Source organism: Panthera uncia (assembly GCF_023721935.1).
Source record: "Panthera uncia isolate 11264 chromosome C1 unlocalized genomic scaffold, Puncia_PCG_1.0 HiC_scaffold_3, whole genome shotgun sequence".
In the NCBI taxonomy this organism is placed as follows: domain Eukaryota; kingdom Metazoa; phylum Chordata; class Mammalia; order Carnivora; family Felidae; genus Panthera; species Panthera uncia.
In genome coordinates this window covers 44029850-44056742 of record NW_026057584.1, presented here as the reverse complement: position 1 = coordinate 44056742, position 26893 = coordinate 44029850, and the positions used below count along the sequence as shown (strand labels likewise).

Here is a 26893-nt window from a genome sequence, read left to right as displayed (position 1 = left end):
GTTCTGCCAGCCTTCAGGGTGTTTTCTGGTTTATTTACACTAATGTGAATGCTATCTAGTTGTATCCATGGGACAAGGCAAACTTAGGGTCCTCCTACTGTACCATCTTCCTCAGAAGTCTACATTTATCATCGCAAATGCATAGTAATTTAAATTACTTTAACATGTTTTAATATCTGGTAAGGATAGTACCCTTATTGTTCTTTATCAGAATTTTCTGGGCTATTTTTCTTTGTTCATGTGTTTTTTTTTTTCATAAGAACTTTAAAATTGGTTTATCTAGTTCCAGAAAATCACCTGTATTTTTATTATAATTGTTCCTTGGTAATTTATAAATGTAACATACTGCCTTGTGATATTGAATCTTCCTATCAAAGAACACAGTATGTCTTTACATTTGTTCAGATTAACTTTTATATCCTTTGTATTAGAACAATTCTCCTTTAGTTCTGCATATTTCTTAGTAAGTCTTGATTATTTTGAATTTTATTGTTATTGAAATGGGGTTTACTTGTCTATTATTTTTAAGTCAAATTTGTATGTATTTATATTAATTCTGTATGTTACTCAATTTCTTTTTATTAATAAATTTATATTCTGCTTGATGCCAGCAGACTAGGTCTGAGGACCATCCAAGAGGGTCCTTGGCTTCACACAGGAAGGAAATCAAATGTGAGCCAGCTGGAGGTGAAAGCAGAGTTTACTGAAGATATAGAGAGAGTAGATATGAGACAGAGTGAGTGTCTGAGAGACTCAGAAAGGAAAGGAGGGAGTCTCATCTTTGGGATCAGGGTTTGTTTGGTTTTTGTTTTGTTTTTTTTTGTGGGTTTTTTTGGCTTTTTTGTTTTTTTGTTTTTGTTTTGTTTTTTTTTTTGTTTGTTTTGGTTTGGGTTTTTTTGAGGATGGAGTTCTCATGTATGCGTACATGTACAAGCATTCAGGAACCAGTTAGAACAAAGAGCCCAGGTGTCATTCCTTGGAGTCAGGGGGTCTTGGCGTTGAGATGCCTAGCACTGATAGTCTGGAATGTGCATTTGATAGCTCCCTCTAGTCATTCTCATCTGGTCCTTCTTTAGATGTTATTTATCCTAGAGAACCATTAACTCCTTGTCCCTTACAAGGAGGATATATGCTCTTTACAAGACATGTGTAAGGTGGGGTGGGGGTGCAGGTCCTAGCAAAAACAGAAGCAGGAAAAAGGAGCAAAAGGCAGATTTTTATGGAGTCCTTTAGTTTCCCTGTCTTGTTGTTACCTTGCTGAATTGTTTGTCATCATTTTCATTTGCTATCTCTTGGATTTTCCAGGTGTACAATCATACTATCTACAAATATGTAGTTTTTATTTTTCCAACTGTTACACCTTTAATTATCTGTGGTATTGGAGTTATTGGGCAATCAATTAGACAATATGAAGTAGTAGTGGTGATTGTGGACATCTTTGTCTATTTCTTGACTTTGTGAGAAACATCTCCAGTGTTTCTCCATTAGGAAATATGCTAGCCTTAGGGCTGATATAAAATATGTATAAGCATATAAAGAAGTTTTCATCAACTTTTATTTTGAGCTCTTTTTAAAGAATCTAGAGTAGATTTGATTTTTATCAAATACCTTTTCAACAGCTATGTACATGAACAGAATTTTTCTCCATGTATACTTTAATATGTTATAACACATTAATATATTTTGTACTGTTGAGCCATTCTTGTGCAAGTGGTGGGGAGGAAACCCATTTGATTATGATCCATTATTCTCTTAATGTTTGTTAATAATTTATTATCTTTTTCAATTGATATTCAACAGTAAAATTGATCATCTTTTTTTGCAATTTATCAGGTTTTAGTATCAAAGTCATAATTTATAAAATAATCTGGAAGTTTTCATTTTTCTAATATCTGGGACAGTTCAAGTAGCATTAGAATTACCTATCTCTAAAGATTCCTTTGTGAGACAAGACAATGGTACTTTTTAGGGGTGGAATACACATTTGCAACATACAAAACAATTAGTTTGCAACCACTTCTTTAGGCTTTTCCTCAATTCTAACACACAATTTTAGTATTAGTGTTTAACCTTGGTATTCTTAACTATACTTATGCTACTACAACCTAATTCATCTATTTCAATGGAAATTGAGCTCTGAAGAATTTCCAAATCTGGGGTTTTAGTTGATTACATTTTCCTGAAACATTATCCATCTTATCCAGGTTTATTTACTTTCTAGAGTTGTATGCAGTAACTTCTTAATCCTCTTTGTTTCTGTGATTATTTCCATCTCTTCATATCTTTTTTTTTTTAACCGTTTGATCTATTTTGGATTGGAAAGTATATTAAAGTGTTTTATTTTTAGTGCGTTTCTGTTTCTCCTTGTATATTCTATAGCTTTTACTTCATGAGAGTTATTGCTAAGTTATTTGGTACATAGATATTCATATCATATCTTCCTTGTAAATTCTTCCCTTTAGCATTGAGGTCTTTTAAAATTGCTTTTTGATTTGGATTATATATTCATATATATCAAAACCATGGTCCATACTTTCTTTTTGTTCGTATTTGCTCATCCTTTTTAAAAAATGTTTTTATTTATTTATTTTGAGGGGGATAGAGAGAGGATCCCAAGCAGGCTCCATTCTGTCAGTGCAGAACCCCACGTGGTGCTTGATCTCATGAACCATGAGATCATGACCTGACCCAAAATCAAGAGTCAAATCCTTAACCAACTGAACTACCTGGGCACCCCTCATCCTTTTATTTTTATCTTTACTGAATTGCATTGCCTTAGGAGTATATTTTGTTTAGGGCTGAGTTTTGCTTTACAATAGCAGTAGGACTTGTATCATGCACACAAACCTCAAAAGTCACATTTCCTTATGTTCCACTGGCCAAAGCAAGTTATACAGTTGAGTCTGGATTTAAGGGGTGGAGAAATAAACTCCACTCTCAGGGAGAAGTTGTAAAATACTGTGGCGATTTGAGCAGAGACAGTCCACTCCAGGCAACAAGATAGACTGCCCATGTGGGAGCTAATGAGGAATGGAGAAGAGATATATACCTGCAGGCAGATCTCCCACCTGAGACCCTTTTTCCAAGGCTTATTTAAGAATCCATACAAGTATTATAAGAGAAAGCCAGCATTTGAACATGTTCACAGTTCATTGATGGACACTCAGTGTTAGTCACAGAAGCAGGGACTCACAACACTGTAATTTGCCCCAGTCCAGGAAAGAGACATTTTTCTTTCTTCTCTCTACAAATACAGAACAGCTAGAAAGAGGCTGAGGCAGTTTCTGGGAGCCAGAGCCTTGTCTGTCCTTCTCACTCCAAGCTGATAGAGCCATAGTTTTAACCTAAGTTAAGGGAGGATGGGAGAAAAACTAAACAATCCAAATTATGTATTTCTGATAACTGGAAATGACTGAATGACTGTAGAATCAGGCCAAGATCATTGAAGGAGACTCTCCACAACAGAAAAGAGAAATTTAACAGAGCACAGAGAAGAGATTGAGGAAAAGAAACAAGAAGCAGAGATGGAAAACGAAGGAGAAAATGTGGCATAACTAATAAAGCAAGGTCCTCAAGGAAATCGAAAGGGTTGGCTGGAGTTAATATAGCCTGGTCTTCAATAGGAAGAAACAAATTTCATCCTCCAAGAATGGAGGAAAAGCTGTTAAGAATGGGTATGAATACAGGTGATTATGCATACAGGAGTCTGGAAAGCTGATAACCTCAATTCTCTTAATGAAGTAGGAAGTGAGGATGTCTGATGAGAATAAGGACAGCTTGAACAGTGAGGAAAATTTATAATGTTCATTGAAATACTGGGGTCAGAATTGACCTAAGGTGGTAAACAAAAGTAAATTACCTTTTTTCTCTGCTAGCAACAAGTTATAAAAGAGAAAAAAACCCCAAAAGGCCATCTAAAAAAAAATAAAATGTTATATAAAGGCATCAAGGGGTGCCTGGGTGGCTCAGTCAGTTGAGCATCCGACTTTGGCTCAGGTCATGATCTCGCTGTCTGTGAGTTCGACCCCGTGTAGGGCTCTGTGCTGACAGCTCGGAGCCTGGAGCCTGCTTCGGATTCTGTGTCTCCCTCTCTCTCTGCCCCTTCCCCGCTCATGCTCTGTCTCTCTCTCTCTGTTTAAAAATAAATAAACATTTAAAAAATTTTTTTAATTAAAAAAAGACATCAAACAATATGTCTTTAGATAGAAAGATACAATATGAAAAAACCATGAATTCTCCCCAAATTAATGAAATGTAATATAATTGTAATTTAAATTTGACTAATATTTGGGAGGAATTGGCTAAAGTGATCTTAAAGTTTATGTGAGATAATACATGAATATAAGACTCGTGAGGAATGATTAGCCTTACAAGATTAAAACATATCACAACCTCCTTATATTGGCTTCGGTTTGGGCTTAGTAAGAGACAAGTCAGAGGACAGAATAGAGAGAGCTCAGAAATAGATTCCAGTACATGTGGGTATTTGATATGTAACAAAAATGGTATTTCAGTTAAAAGGGATAAGATGGGTTATTTTTAAAATGGTGCTGACCTAACAGTGTATTCATCTGGAAAAGAGTATTTCAAGAAGTTCCAGGTTGATTAAAGAAAAGAAGGAAAAAATAATAGGTTTCATATGCAAGAAATATTCCTCAAGTTGTTGATTAACTGAGATAGGACTTAGAAGCTATGAAAGAAAATACACACATAATTTAAAAATTTAATCCATTTAAAAAGGATTAAACATCAACCAAAAGGAAGTGAACGTTGTGCTTCAACATAAACTTAACTTTAAAAAAAGAAGCAATGGGGGTTCCTGGGTGGCTCAGTTGGTTGAGCATCTGACTCTTGATTTCGGCTCAGGTCATAATCCCAGGATCATGGGCTCAAGCCCTGAGTTGGGCTCTGTGCTGAGTGGGGAGCCTACTTAAGATTCTCTTTTTTTTTTTTTTAATTTTTTTTTTCAACATTTTTTATTTATTTTTGGGACAGAGAGAGACAGAGCATGAACGGGGGAGGGTCAGAGAGAGAGGGAGACACAGAATCTGAAACAGGCTCCAGGCTCCGAGCCATCAGCCCAGAGCCTGACTCGGGGCTCGAACTCAGGGACCGTGAGATCGTGACCTGGCTGAAGTCGGACGCTTAACCGACTGCGCCACCCAGGCGCCCCAAGATTCTCTTTTTATCCCTTGGTCCCTTTCCCCCACTTGTGCTCTCTCTCTCTCTAAAATAAATAAATAAATCAGGGTGCTTGGGTGTATCAGTTGGTTGAGCATTGGACTCTTGATTTGGGCTCAGTTCGTGATCCCAGCATTGTGGGATAGAGCCCCAAGAGCCTCATGTTGGGCTCCATGCTGAGCTTGAAGCCTTCTTAATATTCTCTCTCTCCCTCTGCCCTCTCCCCTTCTTGTGCTCTCTCTCTCTTTAAAAATAATTAATTAATTAATTTAAAAAAGAAAGAAAAACCAAATAAATTTCAATAATAATAATAATAATAATAAAATTAAAAAGGAAATCATAACTTAGGGAAATGACCTGAAATACATGATAGAGGTTTAAGCTATATAAAAAGTGCTTACAAATGTATAAAAACACAAATAGCCAAAAAGAAAAAACTGGCAAATGAGATTGGGAGAAAGCAAATCCAAGAGGTCACTAAACATGAACTCATGCCCAACTTTGCTAGGAGTTAGGGAAATGCAAATAAAATAACATCAATATATTACTGCATAGCCATTAGATGAGCAAAAGTGAAAAGGGGAAGTACCTCTTGCTGAAGACATTCAGGGAAAGGGAACTTTCTTGTATGCGGAAATGGTAACTGTTTCAGCCTTTTTAAAAAGAAATATGACTTAGCCATTGAAATTAATAATATATTTATCTCTCCCACTCTTAGGATCCTGTCCCATGGAAATAAAATCACTGCTAGATGAGATCTACATACAATTATGTGTGTTGTAGCACTGTTTGTAATAGTCAAAGACTGAAAACAAAGTAAATGCCCCTCAGTTGGTGAGTGACTAAGTAATGATGGCACCCCCACATCATGTAGTATTATGCAGCCATTAAAAGAGGTAAATAAGGTTCTTAAGAAGCATGTGCCCTGAGCTAGGAACTCATTTGGTCCTTACAACAACTTAGTAGGTGGTGGTAATTTTATAGGTAAGAAAACTAAATCACAATTTTTTAAGTTACCCAAGGCCTCACACATCTGTATTCAAAATTACTATATTTTTTCCTTATGCCAAGATCACCTCCAACATTAAACAGTTACTTGGAGAAATTTTCATAACACTGTGTAGTACAAAAATATTAACATAGAGAAGCATATATAATGAGATATTATTATTATAAAAACAAATGACCACCTAAATTTTGTTCACATATACATACACATGCACACACACATACCACACAGCATGCTATGTATCTAGAATATATTTGTATACTAGAAAAAGTAAGAACCGCTACACATGAGGTTGTTAACCTCATTTCTTATGGAAGAAGCATATTTACTATTCATAGTAAAAAAATTATGTAAGCTGTAATCCCAAGAGCTATTTATGAAAGAATGACTTTCTGAGGGGAAGAGTGGATTCTACATGAGTTTTACGTTCACCTTGTTTTTTTTATTTTTTAATTGTATATATTTTTTATTTATCTTATTTATTTATTTATTTATTTATTTTCTCAATATATGAAATTTATTGTCAAATTGGTTTCCATACAACACCCAGTGCTCATCCCAAAAGGTGCCCTCCTCAATACCCATCACCCACCCTCCCCTCCCTCCCACCCCCCATCAACCCTCAGTTTAATTGTATATATTTTTTAATTAGAATGCCTGATTGAGGGAAGAGAAAGCTATATTCATTGGGGGGGGGGGAAATCTAAGTTAATGGGGATATAATAATAATGCATCTATAAAGCCACCTGAAGATTATTTCCACACATCTCTAGAACTTAAAAAGTTAATGCTAACAAGAGAAAGTATAGTGATAGTATACAAGACTTAATGTGTAAGACTCTAAATATCAGGTCATGAAAGAACAGTTTTTTAGCAGAAGTTAAATTTACTCTACGTTTTAGAATGTAAGCAGACCCTTCAAATAAGCAGTTTCATTTTAAAAATTGGGTGCCATGCTATTTTTTACACTAATTAATTTGAAGCAACTTAAACACTGTTTCACTTATTGGACAGAAACCAGTAAGAAATTATTTTTATAATTCTATATAAATACTTATATATTTTAGATGAGTTCTATTATACACAAACTATAATCACATTACTTTTAACATTATTGATAAAATTATAAATTCTTGAGGTGATCCACAGTCTCATATTATCACTAAGAAGTTTATCTTTTTGATTCTATTCAACATGGACAAGATCACCTCCAGCATTAAGCAGTCACCAGGTGGAAAGAAAGGGTGAACGCAGGCCCTGAAGTTCCCGCTGAACAAGGGAAAGTGACATAAGAGGCTTACATAAAAAAGAGATGAAGTGTAGCAGAGAGTATGAACACAGGGCAAAGGCCTTAAGAAGCAGGGAAATGCTCACATTGGGAGACAGGAGTGGGCCGGAGAATTTTATTCATTTTGCAGGAGAAAGCTTATCCTCAGGGGAGGGCCAGGATTCCCATTGGGCCTGGAGGAGAGGTTTCTAGGACAAGATGAGGATATAAGAGCTTGAGGAAAATGGGATTAAGATTCTCAGGGCTGCTGTGAAAGGGGCTGAGGTAAAGCATAACGGTGGGATTTCACCAGAGCTGAGAAACAAAGGTGTAAGGGAACTAGAGAAGGGAGCTGGTCCGAGTTGCGATGAAGCACTTGGCTTCCTCCCTGCACATGATAGGCCTCCACCCAGTTTGGTACAAATTCTACTGGTGCTGTAGCTGCCTAAGAGTCCCATGTGGTCTGACCTGTCTTGGGGTCTTGTGTACAAGGGCCTTTGACAGTAATGGAGCCGAAGGGCAAGAACTCCTAGCGGGTCATGCAAGTTCTAGATGAGTCTGTTGTGCTGAATTGTTGTATTCTCACTTCTATACAAATCACTATCAGTGGCATTTTTGTGAGTATAAAATATTCACTCTTTGATCAATATCTGGAGATTTTAGATGCTTTTCATCAAATTCGGGATGTGCCCTATTCCGCTTTGGGAAGTGGTGCTGCTAGAGTGGCACAGTTCTGTCATATTTGGCTGGGAGTGGGACTCATTTCTTTGAGGATCCTTTGTTTTGTGAAGCGTGGTGTTCCAAGTTCTCTTTCCCTGAGGCCCTAGGCTGATGACTGCTTTGTAACCACATTCCTCTAGCCAACATGAAGTAAAGTAATAGAGCTTGCCAATAACATTCAATTATCTCAGATTGAGAGATCACTTTCAGAAAAAAAGCTGAATTCAGTGACTCACAAAACCAGACTCTTGGCATATATGGAAGGACAAAATGTCAAGGAAGTCAGTGAAGAAAAATGCAAAAAGGTTCAAGTTGTAGTAATCCATTCTAAAAAGCCATTGTTGGCCCCCTGAACTTCTGTTCTTCAACTTCTGAAACCACTGCCTTTATCTGAAAACATTAAGCTGCTATGAACTAGAATTTGCCAATGCCAAACTGGAAATCGTTTATGGGTTTTGAATTTCATTGCAAATAAAACTTTATTAAACACTTCCTTTTAATATTCCAATTTAAAGTTGAGAGTTGACACCGTTCTTTAGATCCAGGCAGCTACACTGGCAGTTCATTTTTGGGTTTCTTTTTGTTCATTTTTGAAGATGTAATTATGAACTTTTTGAGGACAATCATGGAATATTTGATCTTCTCATGGATCTGGTTTTGATGCGACTTTCAATCTCAGGTTACTTTGATCTTTTTGGTTTGTTTCTTAACTTGCTTTGCAAACATCTACATATTCAAAGGCCTCAGAGTAGGTTAAGCTAATGGTCATTTAGGAACTGCCTTTAGATATTGTTCCATTATCATCATGCTCTATTCCTATCCAACTTTTCCCACTTGCCTTGATGGCACTAGAAGAAGGGCTTTTTTTTAAGTCATGGTCATAGGCATAGATGTTCATGTTACTCCTGGAGGATCCCCCACCTCAAAATGCCAAGCTCAAAGTATTGGGTTCTTGGTCTTTTTTTTACAATTCTTATGAAAATTGCATAGCTTACCATAGCTTATGCTGAAAGAACATACTTTGAAATTTGTTTTCTCCAGTGATATTTACAAGGTATGATTAAATAAAACTTGTGTGTTGACTTATGGAATGGGAAACAAATTAGAATTTTAGGGCATACTTCTTTCCCATTTAATGCAAGTATGACTAGACTTTTGTGTTTGAGCCACACTGACGAGGCAAAGTGACAAGAAGGCAAATGTTTTATGTAATTTTTAGCTCTCTTTCTTCATCTGGGATTTTTAAAAAGAGAAATAGGCTTTGAAAAATTAAAGATATTAAATAATAACCACAAAAGGACTGTAGCATGAGGAATGTCTGATTCCAAGTTAGGTAAAGTGTATAAATTCCATGAACAGCTTTTAATTCTTAATAAACAGTGAAATCTTCAAATGATGCCACACATCCATTTGCAGTTATGTAAAAATCTAGTCATACTTGCTTCAAATCAGAAAGAAATGTATTATATTCCAGATTGTTTCCCTAAATGAAACTGTGGTTTCATTCAACTAAATTCTATAAATTTATAGCCAATAGTTATAGAAAAATTCAATACTATTTCCTGTGAAGTCAAAGTCATATGATTGAACTGTATATGAATAAGAACCACTACATAAAGTATGAGTATGTAAATATTTACTGTAAAATATATAAAATATTGAAAGGAAATATATTTAAAAAACAGTAAGAAGTTTTATCTTTGAATAACATACTGATTTTTAATTATGTTTAATCTTTTATGTTATTTTTTTAATGTTTATTTATTTTTAAGAGGCGGGGAGGGGCAGAGAGAGAGGGAGACAGAGGCTTGTGCTGACAGCACCGAGCCCGATGTGGGGCTCAAACTCACAAACCATGAGATCGTGACCTGAGCCGAAGTCAGATGTTTAACCGACTGAGCCACCCAGGCACCCCCTTTTTTTTTTTTAAGTAAGCTCTATGACCAGCGTGGGGCTAGAATTCACAGCACTAAGGTCAAGCATCCCATGCTCTACAGACTGAGTCAACCAGGCACCTCTATTCTGTTTAATCTTGAAAAAACTAATGGTTAGAATTAATTTAGCTCTGGTCAGTCACTAATAGTCTTCAATGAAACCTAATAAAATACTGATATATGAACAATGCTAAAATGTAACTTGATAGTTGGTCTTGATTCATAGATAAGCAAATAGTTTTTTCTAAGAGACCTGAAATTTTTTGAAGCTTCCCAATTATTTAGGGATAAAACCAGGGCTTTAACTCAAGTCTCTTGATTACTAGATTTATAATTAAATTAAACATTTTCTCAAAAATAATACATGATGAAAAAGTGAATGCAAATATGAGAGGGAAAACTATTTAATCAATCGTCAGTGGTTTTCTGAGTTCCCAACCCATCTTCTGTTTTTAAAGGGTAATTTTCTGATGCTGTTTTTTATAGTTGGAGGTAATTCTAAAATAGGCCACGTATTCTGCTTTTCTCATTTTTGCTTAAGTTGTGGAGGGAACAGCTACATATCCAGAGTCGTCTGTCAGTCTTGTCAGCTATGCAGGACTGAGCCAGCTGTAGAGAAGAAACTCAATTTTAGCTGCTGTTGAAAAGAAGTTTCCACTAATTTCAGTACCAGTGCCAGTGCTTGAAGGAAGACTTTACACACAAAAAAAATCCTTGCCTCCAGAAATTATCAGTAACGCTTTCTATTAACTTGTCACCGTGCTTGCCTTTATCAGCCCTGCATGGATGGCCCAATATGATTGAACCCAGAATGCAGTTTGTACCAGTCTTTAAAAGGCATTTCTTTACTCTATCCAAATGGCATACCTACTAATTTAATGGACATTCCATCTAAAATTATACTAGATTTTTTTTTTCATAACACATCTGGGCTTCCTAGGCCTATAATCTAAACAAGTAGCAAGTGTTCTGCAGGCATAATCATTCATTTTTTACTTTTGCCATGTCCTTTTAATAGAGAGATCTGTCAGACTCACTATATGACAGAATATTAGTGTTTTGTTTGGGGGGTTTTATTTTATTTATTTTTTTCCCTTTCATCAACCTTTGATTCCTGGAACAGGAATCAGTTATGAGATAAAATGTAACAGTTCAATACAGACAGTCCCCCCACGGCTTTACAGATGGTTATGCAGAAGCAGAGCTGAGCAGTGGAAGTATTCTCTTGTTGCAGAAGAAAATATTTGCCAGTGCATTGAAATAGGAATAGGTTCTGGATTTACTCATGGATAAACAGGTTACTTTTTGTTTGTTTGTTCAGCTGCCAAAAAGAAAAGACCTATAATCAGATGATAGGAGTTTATTATTCAGAACCAGGAGTGACCTTAGAAGACTATTAGTTGTACTCTCTAATCACAGCCAGAAAGAAAGAAGATGGTATCAGTTCAACTATTCCAAACCAAGGGCTTTAGTTTCGGTAGACATCTTACCAATATTACTCTCCTCAGCCACTCTAGGCAATGAGGTAGTTGGGACAAAAATGGAGTGAAAATCTTGGGAAGGAAATAAGCCCTAAATGCGGAACATTTACATGGAAGAGAAACTTGTCATTAAAACTCCATGAAAAGAAGCTTTGGAAAAGACCAAAGAATTGCGAATAGAGCTACAAAGGCAACATCTGAGAGAAACAAGTTTTACTACAATCTCTACTACTACATTTATGACTACTGAGGTAAGGTGGTAAGGCTTTATGCCTTTTGTTTTCTTCATCAGTAAAATTGGAAGAATAATGAGCCATTGTGTGAACAACTGAGACTTTAGACTCAGGCGTGGGTTCAAATTCAAGTTCTAGCTTCCATTTCCTCATATTTAAAACAGAAATCATACATAGCGCAAAGTGTTATTGTGAGGATTAAATGAGATAGCGTGTGGAAGGCCATTGTGGCTCCCAGCACATAGTGGGTGCTCAGTAAATAGTAATTATCATTGTTACCTCTAAGTTATAGTAGCTCCCTATTTCCTCAAGCAACGTTATCAGTTAAGTGAAATATCACAAGCCATAAAATATCCCCATGTGGATAGACTGTTGCTTATATTGAATCAGCTAGAATTCTTCCTTGCATACCAATTAATACATGTGGTAGTAGACTTGCTTGTTTTAAGGAAAAAATCTTTAAAAGATGACAAACTGCTTCCTTAGCAACAAATATAGCAGGGCTCTCTCTGCCCTTGTACAGGGCACACACAGTAAGACATCAAGATGATGCCTTAGTGTTGGAATGGATGCAGTCCAAAGGCCAGCTCACATGTCTTTATATTGTAAAATAACTCCTAAGTTATAGAATCTTAGCTTTGGAAAAATTTCCTTAGAAGATATAGAATTTTACTATTCCTTTTAAAAATCTTCATGCTATGTTCCAGATAGATTACCTAACTTCTGGTTTAAGAGGAAGCCCACAAACCATTCTGTCCTGTTGTAAACTTTAACCAATAGAAAGTCCTTTCTTTCTTTTTTTTAATATGAAATTTATTGTCACATTGGTTTCCATATAACACCCAGTGCTCATCCCAACAGGTGCCCTCAATGCCCATCACCCACCCTCCCCTTCTTCCCCCCCGCCATCAACCCTTAGTTTATTCTCAGTTTTTAAGAGTCTCTTATGGTTTGGCTCTCTCCCTCTCTAACTTTTGTTTTTTTCCATCCCCTCCCGCATGGTCTTCTGTTAGATTTCTCAGGATCCACATAAGAGTGAAACCATATGGTATCTGTCTTTCTCTGTATGGCTTATTTCACTTAGCATGACACTCTCCAGTTCCATCCACGTTGCTACAAAAGGCCATATTTCATTCTTTCTCATTGCCACGTAGTGCTCCATTGTGTATATAAACCACAATTTCTTTATCCATTCATCAGTTGATGGACATTTAGGCTCTTTCCATAATTTGGCTATTGTTGAGAGTGCTGCTATAAACATTGGGGTACAAGTGCCCCTATGCATCAGCACTCCTGTATCCCTTGGGTAAATTCCTAGCAGTGCTATTTAGAAAGTCCTTTCTTAATTAAATCCAGATCTGCCTCCCATGATTTTTTTCCTGGTGGTTCTTCCCACGAGAGCAATGTAGATCAATCCCCTCACCCATGTGAATGCCCCTCAGATATCTATTCTAATACCCCTAAATTCTTGAATAAACATCTTAATGTTTAATAATTTTTATATTAAAGCTAAATATTTGCTAAATATACTTTGAAAATGGGAATAATAAAATTTTTTATCCAGAATTTTTATCCAGAATCTCCACATTTCCAGGAGGGAAGCTGAACTATTTTGATCAAACTGGAACATTATTTTTAACAACCATGGTATTCAGACAATGGATAAGGAGTCATAATGGAAAGGCACATATGCCCTAAGTAAAAAACATATAATACAATATGATGTCTGAAATAATAAATTTTGGAACAATGATTGTAGTATTTACCTGGTTTTAAATGTCTTATACCCACATTGTAATCAAATGAAGTTGGCCCCATCTCAGTGCCAGAAATGGTTGTCCAAATAAACATGGTTAAAGACTTAAAGAAGCTCAGACCCATGGATCTAAGTAGTAATGTTTTCCTCTGTTTAAAGTGAGATGAAATCATAGTAAGCACCACAGCAGAGTAAGAATGTTCAATTCAGCAAACATTTAATATCTTCCATATGCCAGGCACCAGAAATAAGTACATAAAATACATAAAGTACACAGTTCCTGTCCTCAAGATGTTTACAATACAGGGAGAGGACAAATATAGGTCACCATTAAAGACAGCAAAATAATCTTTAAAAATAAGATGCTAATTTATTTCCAGACATTTCTACCTCTTCGGGGGGGGGGGAGTATTAAATTTACTTATACAAGAGAAATAGAGCACTGATGGTGATTTAAAATAAAGACTCCAAAATATATTTAATTTAGTGTAAAGATCTCCAGACAGATCTTCCATAGGTACAAGGAGACTTATTTACTGACAAATATACATTAATAAGCTTAAAGACTGTTAACCTTAAAAATAAAACTGCCAGTTATTTTAATCAGCAAAAATGGATTTATTCAGAAATAGCAGACAATTGAAGTCGGGCACAGGCAAGCTACAGCAAAACCATAGGCAAGTCCAGAGAACAAAAGAGAGGACCGCACTTACATGGAAGAAAGAGAGGAGTTGGGAAGGCTGTTACAAACAAAAAGTCCATGAAAACTAGGAGTTCCAAGCATAGTAGCTTTTCATTGGTTGAGTAGTGACAGTCTCTCATTGGCTGGGCTACTGCCGGTGAAGGAGGAAAGCCTTTCTTCTTCCTGCTGCTGGGGTAGTATAGTATTCAAGGTCCCTCTCCTCCTATGGAGTCTGCAATTGACAACAGTGGTAGGGCACGAGAGCTCCCCCTGCTGGTCTCCTAACTCCATTGTAAATGAAGTTTTCCTTTTATTCACAATACTAAAACTGAGAATGCAGAACTTTAAGGAAATATGAAACAAGAGAGAAGAAATAGGCCTATGGCACAGTTGACAACTTGTCTAATTGTTAATGAACAGAATTGGATTATATAATACAAGGTCGGGAAATATTGTTCCTTAATACTCTATCTAATGCTCTGTGCTAGTTAAACTCTTATTTGAAATTTTTCCCTAGTTTGCGTTGGCAGACATTTAATTGCATCTGGAGAACGATAATGGGTCTAGTGAAGCCTGACAAACATGAGTAAAGGAAATTCTGTGAGAAAAAGTTAAACAATTTTTCCTCAGGAAAAGAGAAGTTCTGAGGGGTGATTGGATTCTTGCCTTTCCTATAAGGAAGATAATGTAAATCACTTCTCATTTCAGTGACATAATGAATAAGACTAGAATAGCCTAAAATGAAGCTTTGAAAATTTACTTTGGGCATAAGAACTTTTAAACATATTCAGATATATATTAAAATATTAAAATGGGAAATTCTCCCAGTGGGTTTATATTGGCACTTGTTTAGCTCGTCAAGTAATCTGATAATTTGCTCTTTGATTCTGAGAAAATGTTGACCAAGCATAGGTCTTTCACAACAGTGTAATTAAGGTTTATAACAAGCTTTTGAAGCCTGCTATGGCATAGGAAAAACTAGGAGTATTACATGGGGTGCAGAAAAAGTTTCAGGAGTGAAGGATGACACCATTTTCATACCTACAGCTAGTTCTTCATCAAGAAATGTGTTTATGTGTCTTGGGCTACAAAAAATTGAAGAATCAATGTGTCACTTCTGCTGCTGAATTTTTTTTATAGCTTTGAATCCTAAAACCCTAGTCTAGGGCCTGACATGAAAATATGTCTGTCGCCTACTCAGAGGAGATATCTGGGTCTCTCAGCCAAATCTAAAATATCTTAGCATGTTTAAGACATATTTTGGAGAGACCATTTTAGCCTAAACATAAAAAATAATTCATAAAACCTGAATCAGTGAAAAGTATATGTGGGAAATAGCCTTGTTTCCAGTAACCACTAAGAAGTTGGTTTCCCCCCACCCTGGACTAGTGGACTATTTATGAGAAATGAGGAGATACAATTTTAATTTGTATATGCATAAAATAAAAGCATTATTTTTTTCTTAACGTAGTTTTATTATTATGAAAATCAAAATGAGTTTTCTCATAGGTCTTATCTGTGTGCTAGTCAATCAGTTTATACCCCATGATGGTGTATCATAATGGTAATTTTTTTCTGCCTCATTTTTTATCCTTTATAAATTGTTTCTGTGACTTCCATAACTCTCTAATGGACATGCATGCTCTAGTCTCTATATGAACATTCACATACTATGCCATCTACTTGTCCTGTCCTCATCACTTTGTTATCAGAAAGCAAATGAAGACATTTTATCTTTGGTGTTCTAGTAAGAGCCCCAATGGCAGGTGAGTCCTGGTGACCAGATCTCTCCTGACAGGGCCACGTCATTTCACTAGTTAGAGTTCTTTTAGAGAGAAGATTCCTTCTACCTCGCTGGCATGGCCTCCCTTGCTTCTCCCAGAGATGTAAGCTCTGAGTGGTCAACCTGAAGCAGGAATGGAAGTTAGAGGTGCTCAGGGTTTAGATGGAGAAACCAGTGGAGGGAGTCAGCTACCTACCTCTCTCTGACCTGTCCAGAGTGGAAGTGTTGTAGGTGGCTGGGTTGGAAATGGGATTTCTTTACAAGGGTAAGTTAGTATCTGGCATACAGTCCTCAATCCAGCTTAATACCTCTTTGCTGTTGATAGCATGGGTTCTGGGGTCAGACTGCTTGTGCTCAGATTCTAGTATTTTATTGTTACTGTTTTAATTATGCTTCCTTCCATGCCCTTCAGAAAAAAAACCCACTGCACATTTGTTAGAACCCAGGCTCCCTCACCCTAACCACATTCAAGTTAGGCTGTCTTTGGGGTCCTTCGTTTCCTCTCTCACTTTGTTCTCCAGTTTTTATTAATTTTTTTTTTACATTTATTTATTTTTTGAGAGATAGAGACAGCGTGAGCAGGGGAGGGGCAGAGAGAGAGAGAGAGAGAGAGGGAGACACAGAATCCGAAGCAGGCTCCAGGCTGTCAGCACAGAGCCCAATGCGGGGCCCGAACCCACGAACCGCGAGATCATGACCTGAGCCGAAGTCGGACGCTCAACCGACTGAGCCACCCAGGCGCCCCTGTTCTCCAGTTTTTAAAAGTTTTATTTAGCACGATTTTAAAATCGTACAGTCGGCGTCACTACCAATTTGATGAGCTCCGGGTTCCCTCGTCAACCATCTTGTTCAAGCCAGGATGGGAGGATGACAGGAGAGCAGAAACGCTGGGCTTTGTTTGGCTCCTAGTTCCAGGCAGCCGTGGCTTTGAGGAAAAGCCAGCCTTTTTGAGCCCCAGCAGCAGGGGGCGCTCGGTTCCTCCGAGCCATCTTAGCTCTGGCTCTTACCATATTGACCAAAGCATGACCTGCAGTCCCGAGGAGAGGCCAAGGCTCTGCTTACCTTTTGACATCCTAAGGTTGGAGGCAGGTTTCTTCTCAAAAGCACTCGGAAAAGCAGCTTCTCCTACGGCCGCAGTGAGTTCAGGGCCTGCATCCTTCCTAGTTCTGAGTGAATCAAGTACCTCTAGCTGTGGGGGTCAGCCAGCAGCCCAAATAAGACCCCGCCAGTCTGCAGCCTGGCCGGTCCACACCACCTTAGACTTGGGGCTCTGCGTATGAGGCCAATCTGGAGAGGCAGCGCAGACAGGTGGCAAGGGCTGCTTTTGGGTTTTTCTGTGTCTTCGCCAGACCCAGGATGATGGAGGGAGAGCCTGGCTTGGGTCTGGCCAGAACAACAGCCCCTGTGACAAGTGCCACCCACAGGGAACAGGGAGGCCCAGCACAAAGCTTCCACATGACTCCATTCTTGAGACCAAAGGGTCAGAGAACAACTAACATTTGGTAAAGATGATCCACTGTATCTTTTTTTTTTAAGTTTATTTTTATTTATTTTGACAGAGAACAAGTGGGGGAGGGGCAGAAAGAGAGGAAGACAGAATCCCAAGTAGGCTCTGTGCTGTCAGTGCAGAACCTGAACAGAGCAGAGCCTGATACCAGGCTCGAACTCACGAATCTAAGATCATGAATCCAGCTAAAGTCAAGAGTCCTTCGCTCAACCGAGTCACCCAGGTGCCCCAGATCCACTGTATCTTTGAACTGAGTGAAAGAAGAAGATGTGCGTCTAGGGAAGTTATTTCTCTTCTAGGCAAGGCCGGAGACTCTTTCCTCCCCCACTTCTGCTGGGGTAACTGGGAAGTGAAACATAAATTTCCAAGTTTCTCTTTTCTTGCCTTGAGCACATCAAGGGCTGACACTGAGCTCTCAGTGTGGAAGCCAGAGGTCTCATGGATTATTCCAGCACTAGTTTGGTAAAGGCTTAATGCTGGGAAAGAAGGAGGGCAAGCAATGAAATAGGTTAAGTGAAGAATTAGGCCTAAAGGTGGATCCTTGCATTTGATCATAATTATTTAGCATGATATGCCTGAAATATGTAGAACTAAAATTTACTTGTATTAGTATAATCAACTTGTATACATTAAAAATTGATACATATCAGACAAATCAACATAAGTGTATTCACATTCTGTGTCAGAATGTACCCACTGCAATTCCACTAATCATATTATCATGCAGAAAAATTACATTTCTGGGCTACTGTATTTGTATATAAAGTCACCTTAGTTAATTTAAACATAGTGGTAAGAATGCTCGGTGCACTTAAAATCTGAAAGATTCTGAGCTAGATTTTGTATAATGTATGCTCTCAACTCCTCAGCAATCTAACTATAGTCTTTCCTATGTTATATCTTTAGAGACCTAAGCTTCACGTTAGTCTACAAATTGTGGGCTTTGTAGGTTCAGGTGTTTCTTTTACACATTTAGTTTTGCAGCTGTGAGTCTCAGGGTCCTCATCTGTAATGTGAAGGAGTCAGGTGAAGCTGTCCCTAAAGTCTCTCCAAGCATGGATTTTGCATGACCACTCCACTGTAGAACACAACTAAAATAATGGTTCTTTTGTAGTCCTCTTGGGGCTTTTACTGCTGCTAGGAATCATGCGGGGCAGATGCAGGCACCACGTGGAACGCACAGGGAAACACAACTGAATAATGGCCATGTGTTGAGAGAGTGACTTCAATAGTTTAAAGAGCGAGAAAATGGTGTTTGGCTAGAGGTGTTTTGTTTTGAGAAACAAACTTGGAAATGTTCTTCTTGAGTATTTTGGGATGGAGACGTACAAAATGGATGTGTACTTTTAAATGACTAAATGCTCCAAGCACTTTTGCTCTGCATGCTCACGGTGCAAACTAGTTAGGAAGGGCAGAATCCTTGGCCTAGCCCTGCAAAGTGGGGTTTGAGGTCAAAGTGGGTTTGACTGCTACGCCTGGATCTGAGCTCCAGATCGCTTAGCTGGGAAGCCTGCGGTGAGGCTTCTACGAGTTCACCCGCTTAGTGTGGCGGGCCGAGCATCTGCTCTCCCCAAGGCAATCTCCGCCCGTCGTGCGGCGGTCTCAGAGACCATTCCCTCCTCTTACCTGGGCAGAGCCCAGAACAGTTAGCAGCTCAGGTGGTTCGGATGAGGGGCGGGGGAGGGGCAGGCAGCAAAGTGAGTTGCTCACTTCTGTTTTGTTGGAAATTTGGGGATCTAATTCCTGCTGGGGAAGCGGCAGCACTCTGGATAGTGGGAGTGAGGGCGGTGGTGTCCCGCCCCTGCCTTGTACCCGGCGCCAGCCGACATGTCGGTGGCGGTCCTCGCAGCCTTGTACTTGCGTGCGGCCCGCAGAGGGCGCGTGCTGGAGCCGAGCACCCTTGGGTTGCCACCTGCGGGGCCCGGCTGGCCTGATTCGGGGCGCGAACCCGCGAGGAGCGCGCGGCGGGCGCGGCGGCGGCGACGACGGCGGCTGGAGGAGGGGCCCAGAGCCCAGAGCCGTGCCAAAGGACACCCCGTCCTCCAAATGCTGCCACTTGAGTGAGGCGCGCGAGAAGGCGGCGCCGCTGGCCTTGCAGCCGGACTGCGCTGCGCTCCGCACCCCGCCGCCCTGACGCCAACCAGCGCCCCCCGGGCGGCGGCTTCGGGGACCGAGCAGCGCACGCAGCCGGCCAATGCTGGATGCCTCCCCGGCCCCGCGGCCGTCCCGAGGGGCGTTGGGCACGCAGCCGCCCCGGCGATGTGCTGTGTAAGTGAACACCTGGGAGGTGGGCGACCGCTGTGTGTCCGTCGGTCTTGGCTCGTCAGCTTTGCCCTTTGGGTTTTTCAATGGCAGAAACCTGGGAGTTACAGGCCACTTTAATTCAAGCAGCCATCCCGCGGCCAGCTGCCTCGGATAGAGCCTCACGTCTCCGTCTCCTCATTGAGAAGTTAGCCCCCACCCCTTCCACCTGGTTCTGAGCCCCAAGTCCGAGGTATTGCATTTCTGAGCTGCAGTTTCATTCTCCTTCCTACCTGAAGAGTGACTGAAGATTTTCAGGTAAAAGATTTGCCTATGAGCATTTAATTTGTATGCCAAACTGTCAGGCTTGTGCGCCGAATGACATGTGATGAGCAAAGTACTAGCTCTTGTGCTCTTTTAGAGCTGTGGGAGGCTGTATCTTGGGGCGAATTATACTGCAAATGGAGGGGGGGGGGGTCGGAATAGATCTGTAAAATCCTTCAGCCATTAGCTAAAGGATCCGAGAAGCAAAGCGGAACAATAGGAGTTGTCTATCTTCTGTTTCCTGTCTGCCCTCTCCCCATCCTTTATGGAAATTAACATAAAATTATAAACTAGTAAATGTTCCCATTAAAGACTACATCTTTTTAGGATCTTTTTAGGATCTGGTGTATGCAGTATTTACCTGAAGCAAAATTGTAATTAAGGATTCAGAGGAATAAAGAATCTACTTTTATTATGACTAAGTATAAATCACGTCAAGATCAACAGTTGAATATACCTTTTTTTCCTTTGGATGAGGTCATTTTCAAGTACTTGATATAGCCAATATCAATATATAGATGGGAAACAATATTATTTACGTCTTCTATTTGACATGTTCAGCAAAATGATCTGGAAAAACAATTATTTCCAGTTTTTAACTCTTTTATCTTGCCATCAAACAAAAATTGCCGAAATTACCTATTAGGCTCACAATCATATAGTAAAAGGGGTACTTTAAAATCATAGACCAACCTATAATTCATGTTAGTATCTCCTTTGTAGCATTTCTGACACACAAGCCACATTTTCATCGAACACTTCAGTGACAGGGAACTCACCACTTTTGAGGTATCCCTTCTTTCTGTTGCCATTAATAAGGCTCTGTTTACACTGAACTGACCCACTGCTTCCTTAGACCTGTTTCTCATTAGGCTTACTTTTGTCAGTAGTCCTCCAACTTGTGAAATTATATAGATAATATTTCAACAGAGAGGATCTAAAATTCATCCATCTGAAAGGAGTCTATGACCAAAAAATAGTAAAGAAATGAAAACTCTAAAGTGGTACAGAGTTAAGAATAGAATTATTCTTAACCTATGGAATTATTGTGAGGGTTAAGTGAAATAATGTTCATAAAGTACTTTGTATAGTTACCTAGAAGTCAGTAAATGTTATCTTCACGAAAAAGTCATTGCTTTTATGTTTCCTTCCATAGTTAAGACCTTTCTCTGTGCTGAAGATCCTTAGCCCCAAATTGAATTCAATAATTCAATCTAATCTGAACAGTGCAAAATGCAGTGCATTCCTATCTTCAAACAAAATCATCTAACACTTAATTGGCTTTTGTAATAAATACACCACAGTTGACTGAAAACCTCACCACCACCAGCCTCTCCCTCCCTCTCCCCTACCCCCAACACATTGCTATCAAAATAGGCTTTATTAATTTTTTAATTATACAGTTAAAAATGTCCTGAACATGAACAATTTTTTTTCTCTTGTGTGACACTAAGCTTCCAATTTCCAGTTTGCTAGGTATGTTTTAAATTTGATCATGGCATTCATCATGCTAATTCTATCTTCTAGTTTTATGTCACCTGAACATTTGGTGAGTTTGTTCACCAGACATCCAAGCCATTAATAATATATGAAACCGTTCCTTTTGCCATGGTGGCTCACCTAGAATTCTGCCTGTGTGGCACAGTAGAAGTGGCCCTGGACTTTTGGAGGCTGGTTTTAGAGCTTGACGGTGACACTTACTAGCTCTGTGACCTTGGGAAACTTATTTTCCATATCAATAATGTCATATTAGTAACATCTACTTTTCAGGATGTTTATTAGAATTAAAAGTCATGTACTGAAAGTACCAGATATAGACCTGCTTGGGAATGTAGTCAGCCTTGGGAGATATTGCTGAGACAAATCAATGATCAGCTGAATTCAGTTAGCACTGTCCTCCTTATTTATCAAACCATTCTAGCCTGTAGATCAGTCTTCATTATAAGACATCATGAGAAAAAGTTTGATCAAATGCTTTGCTAAAAATAAACATCTTGAGTATTCCTAATCTATCACAAAAGTAAATGATACTAGTTTAAAAATGACTGATTCATAGTGAATTTTGAATGTCTAGTTCCTAGAAATCCCCAATCTTTTCCCTCAGAATATTCAGTTTACTGATTAAATTTTGAATTTTGCCAGCAATTAGTGTCAAACTAACTTGTCTGCAATACCTAGGGATTCAAATTTCCTTTTGTTTCAGAGTTTGAAATAAACTGGGAGAAAAGAAACTGAGTCTCTGGCTTCTTGAGATGTCCCTCCATGTTTTTTCATTTTGTTTTTGTCTTTAATGTTTTTTATTTATTTTTGAGAGAGAGAGAGAGAGAGAGTAGGGAAGGAGCATAGAGAGAGGGAGACACAGAATTTGAAGCAGACTCCAGGTTCTGAGCTGTCAGCACAGAGCCCGATGCAGGGCTTGAACGCACAAACCTGTAAGATCATGACCTGAGCCGAAGTCAGATGTTTAACCTACTGAGCCATCCAGGTGCCCCTTTCTTAATTTTTTTCAAAGGTTGTAATATTGCTGTGCTTCTATATGCAGGCTTTCCCTGGAATATAATTCACCAGAAGTTGTGACTTCTTCTGCTTGTACCTAGGTTCTCTCTTAATGAGGTCTCTTCTGTCCTTTCCTGCATAAAAATCATTTGCTTTTGAGAAAGCAAAATAGTTGCTGAGCAGTTCTGTTTTCTTTCTCTACTTAATATACCATCTGCTCTTGGGTTTGGGAATTTTTTTTTAACTGGATCCTGTCTTCCATAGTGAGTGTACTATAAACAGTATGCAGCAACTCAGTGGTGGAGAAATATAATCAATCATGACATTATAATGTTGAAAGTTTGGGAAGTAATAAATAACTCTAGTCAGTATCTGATATAGGAAGAGCCCGTACTTTAAGAATTAATTTATTCCTTATAAATTCAAAGTTGTAAAATCAAGGATGTGTTGGGGAAGAAATTTTTTCTTCTAACTTTCTAGGTTCTTTGCTGATAAATTGATATAAGATAGATTAACAGGAGGAAAAACAAATTTAACTATATCCATACAGGAGCCCCATAAGAGACCCAATAGTAAATTGGGCAATTGAGGCTTATATGCCATCCTGAGCTAGGGAACGGGATCTGGGGTTAAAGGGGGAAGGAGGGCAATTCACAGGATGATAGGAGCAGATATTTGGCAATTAGATGTTTGATCTGTCATGTAGATAGGGAGACTGGAGATAACTTTTACTTGAATGACCTATCTAAATTCTTTTAAATAGTTAAAGGAGAGGTCAGAGTTTTTCTTGAATTTGCTGGGTCTCAATTGCCTTCAGCTCAAAATAATCCACATGCCAAAGTGGCCTAATTTGGATTCATGTAATCTCCCTTTCAGATGTTGTACAAGAGGCTGAAAGTAACATAAATTAGTGAAGCTGGATAGGTGTTGGACACAAGGGAGTGAGAGAGCCCTGTGAACTGGGGAGTGAATGTTCAGCTCAGAATTATTCTAATTCAGAACAGTTTAAACATTGCACTGGCCAAACAAAACACCAACCCAACACTACCATGAGTTTGTGGCCTTTGTTTTTAAGTGTGATGAAAGAAATAGAACTCTGTATAGTTCACAGTTTTACTGTCAACATCTAACAGACTTTGAAGTACACGGATATTTGGTAAATAGCCAAACTTTAATTAGCATTCATTAAACTCGTGGATGTAAGAACTGCTCTATGCATAATAACAAAAGGAGAAATGACTGTTGCCTTTGAGGAATATTTAATCTCATTTGGGGAGACAGCACTTAGAAATTAGACCAACTGGACATCAGTTCAAGAAGAAAATTCTGAATAAGGGTTGGAGGAATTCCAGGAAGTCTGCACAAAGAGATGGGGCTTCCCTAGCCATGAAGATAGTATGGATTTGGTTTCAGCAGGGAAGAGGGAAGGAGTGTTAGGTGGAGATAAGGGGGAGGTTGTGTGTTTCAACATAAGGGAAGCTACAAGGAGAAAATGAGCATGGGTGTGTGTGGTAAGGGGAATAATTGACGGGACAGGAAACTTCCTTGGATTAGTTAATTTAATAGGTAAAAAGAGGGCTTAAAAAATGTTTGTTTGTTTGTTGTTTTTTTTTTAATTTTTTTTTTCAACGTTTTTTAATTTATTTTTGGGACAGAGAGAGACAGAGCATGAACGGGGGAGGGGCAGAGAGAGAGGGAGACACAGAATCGGAAACAGGCTCCAGGCTCCGAGCCATCAGCCCAGAGCCTGACGCGGGGCTCGAACTCACGGACCGCGAGATCGTGACCTGGCTGAAGTCGGACGCTTAACCAACTGCGCCACCCAGGCGCCCCAAAAAATGTTTAAATTAGATATACCTCTGCCCCCACCTCATCCCAACATCCCACTTCCACCCTAAAATACTGTACTGTCAGCTACAAAAAATAGGAACTCTGTAATGACCACATTCTTTAGGAATGTGGCATATGCATAATGAAAGAATGATCAAACTTAAAAGAGCAAAACTTTCTGAATTCTAGATCTTTTGACCTAGATTCCAAGTGGATTTGGACACCGTTTTCCCATATCTCCACGTAAGAATAATAGTTCTTTTAAGTATTCAGAAGTACATACACTACTGTCTGGAACTTAATTCAGTGCATAGTACTTAATACACTTAATTTATTATTTATGCCTCCTACTTGTTCTAAAATATTTGATTTCACTAAATAACATAAAGACTAATCTTGAATTTTTAGGGAAAGAGAAAAACTCTTTCTCAACCCTTCTAAGTTCATTGGCTGGGTCTGCAAATCAAACTGATAATAGATTAACAGGAGGAAAGAACATTTAATTACCTATGTACACATGGGGGTTCACAAAGGAATGTGCTTCAAGGAAACAGAATTGGAGACTTATATGTCATCTTAAGAAAGGGTGAAAATCATGGGAAAGAGGGTAGACAAAGGAAAAGGAGTTTGGGGCTCCTGGGTGGAGGTAAGTTATGGGAAGGTGACTAGGAAATATATGATAAATCAGGATTTGTTTTATAAGGCCTGTTAAACAGATAAGAGTTGTCTCAGGTGATGAAAATTGTCTCTGGAGTAGTTTTCCTTCTCATATAGGAGATGAAGGCACCTTTACAAAGGGAAATTTGTGTCCTGCTTTTTTGACAAAAAGGGGGGTGCAGAGAGCTTATTGCCTTTGGCTCAAAGCAACCCTTATACCATTGTGGCATGTGTTGGGATGGCAAACTCTGATCTCCTTCAAATTCATTAATGGCATTTGAGGTAAAGAAAATTTAATGATTCAGAAAAATGTCAGTTAAGATAATTTGATCTATTAAAATGACTAAGATTTAGATATTTTGGATGAACTTTGATTAGAAACTACTTATTAAAGTTCATGCTTGAGTAAGGCAAAGTCTCTACCCTCCATGAATTCATAGATGTGTGAGAGAGAGAAATATACCATCCATCCCGTGGAATGAGATGCATTCACGTTGTAATAGAATTTCACAAGAATTGACATTTTTAGGATTGTTTTTGGAGTGTATGGCTTCCACCTTTGAAGAAGATTTTGAGATTGGGGAATCTTGTGTGTTTCTTGCGGGTTGGACTTTTGTGAACAGGATTGGGACAACTGTTCAGAACAAGGGAGTGTGAGTTATCCAAAATAATCTGTTCAAATGCCAGCTTCTCTTAAGAGTAGCAGAATAGCAGCTACATTTTTATAGTGCTGGTTTTCCTTACTGCAATTCAAGGAGGAATTTGAGGCAGGAATTATTAACCTAAGTTTAGAAATGAGGATACAGAGAAGCAAAGGAAAGTCCCTGTAATCACATTGCTAATTAAATTCCTCTACCCCTATCCAGTTAAAATCCATTTGAAGACGTCGTTATGAAAAATTTATTGATTTTTTTTCCTTTTTTGAGCTCTAAATATACACATTTGTTGTATGTGTATTTCTCTCCATACACCCAGTGAAGTTGAAAGAAAACTAGACTCAACACACTGATTTTGAGTATAGTTTTGTTCAGTGGAGACCTTTTAAGTTTGGTATTTTTATGGTATCGCAGAGTCATTTTTTTAATTTACTTTTAAAATTCTATTATAATTAATGTACCATGTTATAGTAGTTTCTGGTGTCCAATATAGTGATTCAATGATTTTAGAAATTACTCAGTGATCATTGTGATACAAGTACTCCTCATACCCTTACCTATTTCACCCACCCCCCCAACTCACCTCTGATAGCTATTAATTCTCTATAATTAAGAGTCTTGTTTTTTGCCTTTTTAAAAATTTCTTTGTTTTGTTTCTTAAATTCCTCATACTGTACTTTTCTTTCTGTTTTATCTCAGTATTATACCCTCTACATCTATCTATTTTGTTGCAAATGGCAAGATTTCAGTCCTTTTTATGGTTGAGTAATACTCCATTGTGTGTGTGTATGTATGTATGTATGTATTTATATATATATATATATATATATATATATATATATATATATGTAGTGTGTGTGTGTATACACATATACATACACACCACATCTCTTTTTTTTATATGAAGTTTATTGTCAAATTGGTTTCCGTACAACACCCAGTGCTCATCCCAACAACACCACATCTCTTTTATCCCTTCACCTACTAATGGACCCTTGGGCTGCTTCCATTATTTGGCTATTATAAATAATGCTCTAATAAACATAGGAATGCATATATCTTTACAAATTAGTGTTTTCGTATTCTTTGGGTAAATAGCCAGTAGTGGAGTTACTGGATCATATGATAGTTCTATT

The 26893-nt window shown here is 38.4% G+C and overlaps 1 protein-coding gene across 6 annotated transcripts in view; it reads left to right on the top strand.

The window, feature by feature from the left end:
* The window catches only part of CC1H2orf88 (chromosome C1 C2orf88 homolog), a 57518-nt gene that overhangs the window by 7470 nt on the left and 23155 nt on the right, over positions 1–26893 (top strand). Inside the window, exons 2-3 of one of the 6 annotated variants that reach the window (XM_049615330.1) lie at positions 5900–6015; positions 11620–11843. The exons of 1 other annotated variant lie outside the window; for it this stretch is intronic. The gene's annotated coding sequence lies outside the window, so the exon portion shown is untranslated. 4 more of the 6 variants (XM_049615333.1, XM_049615329.1, XM_049615335.1 and 1 more) reach the window with 4 other exon arrangements.